This window comes from Mirounga leonina, unplaced genomic scaffold (genome assembly GCF_011800145.1).
Source record: "Mirounga leonina isolate KUSES-001 unplaced genomic scaffold, KU_Mleo_1.0 Mir_175, whole genome shotgun sequence".
Classification (NCBI taxonomy): Eukaryota; Metazoa; Chordata; class Mammalia; order Carnivora; family Phocidae; genus Mirounga; species Mirounga leonina.
In genome coordinates, this window is record NW_023270453.1 from 28540866 (window position 1) to 28548514 (window position 7649).

Sequence of the window (7649 nt, forward strand, 5' to 3'; positions counted from 1 at the left end):
ACATTGAACAAGTTCAGGAGGGAATTATTTAGCAAGTTGGGAGGATGTAAGTGCTCTAGGCAAAAAAAAAAAAAAAAAAAAAAGAATGGGGAAGAGAGAAAGTGGCAATTTTGTAAATGGACCTTCCAACAAAGACCTGAAGGGGAGGAGGGAGTGAGTTGTGAAAGCAGAGGAAGTGCAAAGGCCCTGGGGCAGGAGTGTGGATTTGAGGGACAGCATAGAAGCCAGTGTGGCTGGAACAGAGCAGGGGAGTGGAAAGGATGAGGTGAAGGCAGAGAGGGACAGAGGCTGCTGAAAGAACCTTGGCCCTACAAAGAGGTCAAGTTTAACCATTGGAAACATTGCGCACATTTTTTGGGCACTACTTTGCCCTGGAAACTGTGCTGGGTATTGGGGCCTTGAAGAGCTCAGCCCTGCACTTGGGGCCAGCGGGGATTTGCAAAGAGGCCTTCTGGGGAGTCCTTGGGGCTGCATCTGGGTCTGCTTAGTTTGTGACCAGAAATTGGTGCCCTGAAAGCCTTTGGAAAAAGAATAAATGCACCCTTTCAAAATCCAATGGCTTATTTATTAGAGATGACTTAAAATTTTTTTCCTAGGGGTGGTGGAAGCCTGCTGCTCGCCTGGGTTACTTTTTCTCCTGCCCCCATTGATGGCTGAGCTCGGGTCCCTCACTTCTCTGGCTGCACTCCGGCCAAATGCTGCCAGCCTATGGGATGGGCACAGATAATATATTATTATTATTTTTAAACATTTTATTTATTTATTCGAGACAGAGAGAATGAGAGACAGAGAGCATGAGAGGGAGGAGGGTCAGAGGGAGAAGCAGACTCCCTGCCGAGCAGGGAGCCCGATGCGGGACTCGATCCCGGGACTCCAGGATCATGACCTGAGCCGAAGGCAGTCGCTTAACCGACTGAGCCACCCAGGCACCCAAGATTTTATTTATTTATTTGAGAGAGAGAATGAGAGAGAGAGAGCATGAGAGGGAAGAGGGTCAGAGGGAGAAGCAGGCTCCTCGCCGAGCAGGGAGCCCGATGCGGGACTCGATCCCGGGACTCCAGGACCATGACCTGAGCCGAAGGCAGTCGCTTAACCGACTGAGCCACCCAGGCGCCTGATAATATATTCTTTTGAAGCATATTTTTATTATTACTCAAATCTTTAAAATGTTAGGCTGTTGAATTTGGAACTTGGCTCCGGTGGGGCCGCTGGACTGAGCTCTTCCCCGCCAGCCTCCACGCCCCCCAGTTCCTTGCTGGTTTCATTCACTCCAGATAGGACAGTCCCTGTGTGTGTGTCCCTGGGTCCCTCCCCATTTCTGCGCTGTCTCCTTATCGCTCTCTGTCTTGACTCCAGCAATATTGGCATTAGGGCTGGATGCTCCTGTGTTCGTGGTGTCCCTGCCCCCCCCCAACTAGATGCCAGTAGCATCTCCTCCCCAGCTGTGACAATACCACATGCCTCCAAATACTGTCGGCTGTCCCAGGGGGAACACAGTGGCCTTGAGAACCACTGGTCTCAAGGTGTGACCTTAAGCAGATCACTTCACCTCTCTGAACCTCTGTTTCCTCTTCTATAAAATAGGGATAATACCACCCAGTGGTATATGTGGCTTATATGACACCCAGAGTGGGTCATTTTTAGCATCCTTTACTTACTTTTTTTTTATGACAACTTTATTCAGATACAGTTCACATACCATATACTTCACCCACTGAAGGTATAATTTGATGGTTTTGGGCATATTACATTACTCATTTAAATATTTGTCATAAAATATAGATCACATAAAATGCACCATTTTGACCAACTTTAAGTGTGCAAATCAGTGGCATTAGTTACGTTACTGACAAAGTGATCTGCAATAGTCTGTAGCAATCCCAAACACTTGATTTATCCATTCTTTTTATCATTAAAAATCTATTTAAAATTTAAATTTTTAGGGCGCCTGGGTGGCTCAGTTGGTTAAGCGACTGCCTTCGGCTCAGGTCATGATCCTGGAATCCCGGGATCGAGTCCCGCATCGGGCTCCCTGCTCGGCAGGGAGTCTGCTTCTCCCTCTGCCACTCCCCCTGCTTGTGCTCTCTCTCTCTAATGAATGAATATTTTTTTTTAAAAAAAAGAAGTTTTAAAATGATTGCATGTTGGGCGCCTGGGTGGCTCAGTTGGTTAAGCGACTGCCTTCGGCTCAGGTCATGATCCTGGAGTCCCTGGATCGAGTCCCGCATCGGGCTCCCTGCTCGGCGGGGAGTCTGCTTCTCCCTCTGACCCTCCTCCCTCTCATGCTCTCTGTCTCTCTCTCTGTCTCAAATAAATAAATAAATAAAATCTTTTTAAAAAAAAAAAGAAAAAAAATTTAAATTTTTAATTGAAGTACCGTTGACATATATTACTTTCAGATGCAAAACAGAGATTTGACATTTATGTACATTATGAAATGCTCAGCATGACAAGTGTATTTGCCATCTGTCACCATATAGTGTTATTACAATATTATTGACTACATTCTCTGCTGCACTTTTCATCCCTGTGACTCATTTATAACTGGAAACTTGTCCCTCTTCATCCCCTTCACCTATTTTGCCCATCCCTGCCATTACCCCTCCCAGCTTCCTTCCTTTTAAAAAACAAAGGATTAACAGCTCAAAGAGAAGCATCCATTTCAATTTTCAAGATGTTAATCGAATCTACTAAACTGTTTCCTGTGTGAATTGGAATTTGCATTTACCAAACAAAAATAGCTCACCCCACAGAGCCCACCCTTTCGTGGGGTCCTAAGCTGTAAATACAAATAAAACCCCCTAGTTTTTATGTGCCAACAGCATGCCAGAGTGGGAGCAGCCCCCGCTCTGTGTCCCTGTTGCTGTGCCCCTCCCCCCACCAATGTGTTAACTCTGCCATTTGCCCACAGGGACCCTAAGCACCACGAAGGTGTTGAAGATGCACACTGCACCCAGACAGAGCGCTGAGGATCCCCAACCACCAGGGATTTTCTCTCCAAACAGACGCAGGAGCCGGGTCTGTTTGGCTGTATAGCCGGGCATTCTCAGAATTAACTTCTGGAGAATGCAGTGTTTATGACAGTGTAAGTAATAAAAATGTGCTGATTTGAAGTTTATGTATATATCATTAAAACTCAGAGGAGCACTGAATAATGTATAGAATTGTGGAATCACTATGTTATACACCTGGAACTAATACAACATTGTGTATCAATTATACCTCAGTAATACATTTAACCTCCCCCCATCCCCAACAAAAACCCAATGCTAACTGCAACAGGTGTTCAGAACTTAGACCGAAGAGAGGTATTTGTGGGGAAGAGGATTGCAGGGTTCACCTGGCGATGATAAAGAGCAGCCCAGCTTGGGGTTGGTTTTATTCTTGCTTCTAAGTTCTGTGTAGACAATGTGGTCCCTTATTGCCTGCCCCCAGGGTGGGCCACTCTACCCTGCGCTGGGCTGTGGATTGAGGGTCAGCATTCACGTGCGGTATGCACCCAGCACGCTGATCGTGTGTAGTGGGAATGCTCACACCGCATTTCAGGGATGAAGACACTGAGGTTAAGCGAGTGAGCAGACGTCTGTATGTCCAGGGCAGATCTCCCAGCTCTCAAGTCCTGGGGCACCCCACGTTTGAACACCTGGATCCCCTGAATTGTGTGTCTGTGTGTGTGTGTGTGTTGGAGGGGGGGTTCCTGGTGGCTCTTGGTGTGTGTGTGTGTGTGTTGGAGGCGGGGGTCGGCTCTGTGTGTGTGTGTGTGTGTGTTTTGGAGGGGGGTTCCTGGTGGCTCTCGGTTTCTTCCTGGTGGCTCTCGGTTTCTCCAGGCCTGTTTCCCCAGGACAGTTTCTCCAGGCCTGTTCCCCATCCCGTGTCTGTCAGAAGCCTGAGGTTAGCTTTGTTGGAGGTCTGTTGGGGTGTCCTTGTTGCCCCCACGCGTGGGCCCTGCATCCCTTTTTTCGGGCTGCTTAACGAAAGACCACACATAGGGTGACTTAAAACAACAGGAATTTACTCTCCATGGGTCTGGCGGCCAGAGTGCATCCACAGGGCTGGTCCCTGCTCAGGACTCTGAGCGGGAACCCGTTCCATGCCTCCCCGCCGGCTCGTTGGTCCCGGCAGCCCCAGGTGTCTTGCTTTTGCAGGTGCCCCACTGTCCCACTCCCCGCGTCTGTGTCCAAGCTTCTCTCTTATAAAGACACCAGTCATTGGATTTAGGCCTCTCCCCGATCGGTCTCGTTTGAACTACTGCACCTGGAAAGATGCTATTTCCAGATAAGGTCACATTCTGAGGTTCCAGGAGGAGGAGGATTTTTGGGGGGGAACACACTCTTCAACCCATGCCAGCCCCATCTCTGCCTGACGCCTATCCTACATCTGCTTGGTGACCCCTCGGGGCGAAGGGCTCCGCTGAGGTATCTTCCCAGAGGGGCCATTCGAATCCAGTGGCGCAAGGGCCCCCAGCATGGAAACCAGAGGACTGAGAGGTGGCGGCTTGGTGGGGGGAGGGGATAAAAAGGGAGAGGCCACGTGGGGTTGGGGTTGAGGTCCAGAGCAAGGATAGGAAGCCAGCATGGGAGTTGGAGATACTTTTTCACGTGGCTCCTGCTTGTGATGAGAGAGAGACAGAGACAAAGGACTTAGAGGCAGCTAGGCAGAATCTGAAGCCAGAATGTTCTCTGAGAGGGGGAAGTTCTCTGCTCCGGTTTGGAGCTGGGTCACAGGGAAGTGTAGCCTGGCCCCAGACCCAGATCTGTGCCACCAGAACTGCCTGGGGTGGGCTGTCCAGGGGGCTGCATTGTGCAGGGAAGGCTGAGTTGGAGGCCGAACCCCTGCAAGGGTTGCAGAGGCTCTCCTCCCAACCCCCTCCCCGAGTGCCCAGGTCAGCCAACTCAAACAGGAGACCTTGAAAAACCTCTCAGATGGACAAGTACTCACCTCTGCAGGGCCCAGAGTGGGGGCTGGGGGTCCCGGGGTGATAACTCATGGAGAATGGTGGGGCTCCGGCAGGAGGTGTCACTGCTGAAATTTAGTCCTCAGGTCCTGCCCCTGACAGCCTGCTTCTTTCCAATTACCCTGGTGACTGCCGTGATAAATCCTGGCCACTGAAGTCTGGGTGCCCAGCAGGCTGGGAGGATCCAGGGCAGCCATGCTGGGCCCTCCTCCAGCCCTTATCAGCCCTCCCTCCACTCAGAGTGGACTCCGGGCCTTCTCCCCTCCTTGTAGTCCCTCCTTGTAGGACTCTGCAGGACAGACAGACGAGCCAGGTGCCCTAATGCTCTCTTCTGGGCTACACTGGGTCCCCCCTACACCCCTTGCCCCATTCATATGCAGAAGTCTGAGCTCCCAGCATCTCTGAAACATACTCTATTTGGAGATGGGGTTTTTAGAGAAGTAATTAAGTAACAGGACTTCACTGGGGTGGGCCTTCATCCAGCATGATTGGTGTCCTTATAAGAAGAGGAAATTTGGACATAAACGTGCCTAGAAGGAGAACGCCATGGAAACACTCAGATGGAGTGTGGCCGTCTCCATGCCACAGAGAGAGGCCCCAGAAGAAACCAGCCTGTGGGGATCTTGCCCCTGGACTTCCAGCCTCCAGGGGATAAATCTCTGCCGTTCAAGGTGCCAGGTTAGTGGCAGCCGGAGCCCATTCACTCAGCCCTGGGATCTGGGGCCAGCTCAGAATGACCTAGCCTTCCTCCGAGTGGTCATCTGCAAGCTTTATTTCCTTAACTGCACAGTTGAATTTTCCAGGGGAAACCTCATGTGGCTCCTCCATATGTGTACCAGGAAAGCAGGGTTGTTCTGGGGGATGGATGCCGTGGGAGGGGCTGCCTGGTTCCTCTGTCTGGCAGCCTTATTCTCACGGGAGGGTTATACCCATTTTGCAGAAGAACCATCAGCATGGGACTGGCAGGAGTGACCCCTGCAAAAAAACATGAATCCGTTACTTCCTTCCCTCTCGGTGCTACTACTGGGTGTTATCTCTACAGAGAATCAGCCCCATCCAGAGTCAGGAGTTGCAGTCTAGAATGGAGCACTGTGTTTGCAGGCAGATGCCAGGGGTCAAGTCCCTCCTCACCACTCTGGCTGATCACCATGCGAACAAGTCACCCGAGCTCCATGAACCACATTTTTTCCTCTGTCAAGGGGGAGGAGATGCTGAGATTGTGAGCCTAGAGGGGACCTGGGGGAGTAGAAACGCGTGAGTTTTGGAGTCAGATCTGCGTTCGAACCCAGCTCTGCTGCCTCTTGGCTGTGTGGCCTTGGGTAAGTTGAGCGACCTCTCTGAGCTTGTTTCACAGGCCACGAAATAGTCTTTTGATTTTTTTAAATTAAGTTTAAAATTTTAATTCCAGTATCGTGAACATACAGTGTTCTCTTAGTTTCAGGTGTACAATATGGTGATTCAACAATTCTATGCATTATTCAGTGCTCTCATCATTGTAAGTGTACTCTTTTTTTTTTTTTAATACCAGGTAATTCAACTTTTATTTCAATTTCCAGAGGTTTCTCATTCTGGTCAGCCACAATTTTTAATTCATAGTCTGGTTCCTTCATCTCTACCTGGATCTCTGTACTGGAAATCTCAATCAGATACCTTGTTTTGCTTGAAACTTCACCTTTTGGCAATAAAAGCTGAATGTGATCTGGATTGCTCACAGTCCTACTTACCTGTTCAAGGGTTAGTTCCTTTCTCATTTTCTCTCTTAAATCTGTGGGGTCAGCTTGCATTCCCATCAGATTTTGTTTCATCCTTTGAATGCTTCCTTTTATTCTAAATTTAGTGATACTGTAAGAGTATGAGAGAGTGAACTGGAATTGTTCCTCAGTGCATTTCATGGTCATCCGTATTAATTGATCTTTTCTCACTTGGTCCTTTTCTGCTGCTTGGAGAACATCAGGATTGTAGGCAACATGGATGACTGTATAAACATCTGATGTCTCAGACATATCTTCTGGTCTGCCAACACTTAGAGGTACTGGATGAATGGCTGACTGGGGAGCTGGGATCCTTTTCCACTGACACAGGTTAATAAAAAGTACTTTTTCCTTTGGTTTCAGGATCTTGGTTTGTAGACAGAACTGTGGTTCTGGGGGGGGTAGGGCATAGAGCTATTTCCCTTCTTTCAGCTGCTGTTGAATGAACTCGTAGCTCTCAGGATTACTTTCAGCCAGATCATCTAGGAGGTTCCAGAACTGAGTAACCTGGGTGAGCAGACCCTTTGAAGAAGACCCCATGATTGAGGTAAACAGGCCTCTTGAGTCTCTTCTCTCTGTTCCTCGACAAACTGCGACGCCTGTAACTAGGGTAACCGGACCGGGTACAACATCTTAATTGGGTCCAGAAAACTCCAGGAAGAAAGGGTTTTTACATCCAGTTCTGGAATCTCCCACTTCTGGTGTCGGGCTTGCTTTTCAGCCGAGCCCAACCCGCTTCTTTTCCAGGAAGGTGCCCGCCTCCCTTCCGCACCTTTCGATCTTTAAAACGATTTTTTAAAAAAGATTTTATTTATTTATTTGACAGAGAGAGACACAGCGAGAGAGGGAACACAAGCAGGGGGAGTGGGAGAGGGAGAAGCAGGCTTCCCGGAGCTGGGAGCCCGATGCGGGACTCGATCCCAGGACCCTGGGATCATGACCTG

General features: G+C 49.3%; 1 pseudogene; it reads right to left on the reverse strand.

Moving 5' to 3' along the window:
• Nucleotides 1–6480: 6480 nt before the first annotated feature.
• Nucleotides 6481–7245, reverse strand: LOC118021938 (annotated as a pseudogene).
• Between the last annotated feature and the right edge of the window lie 404 nt (nt 7246–7649).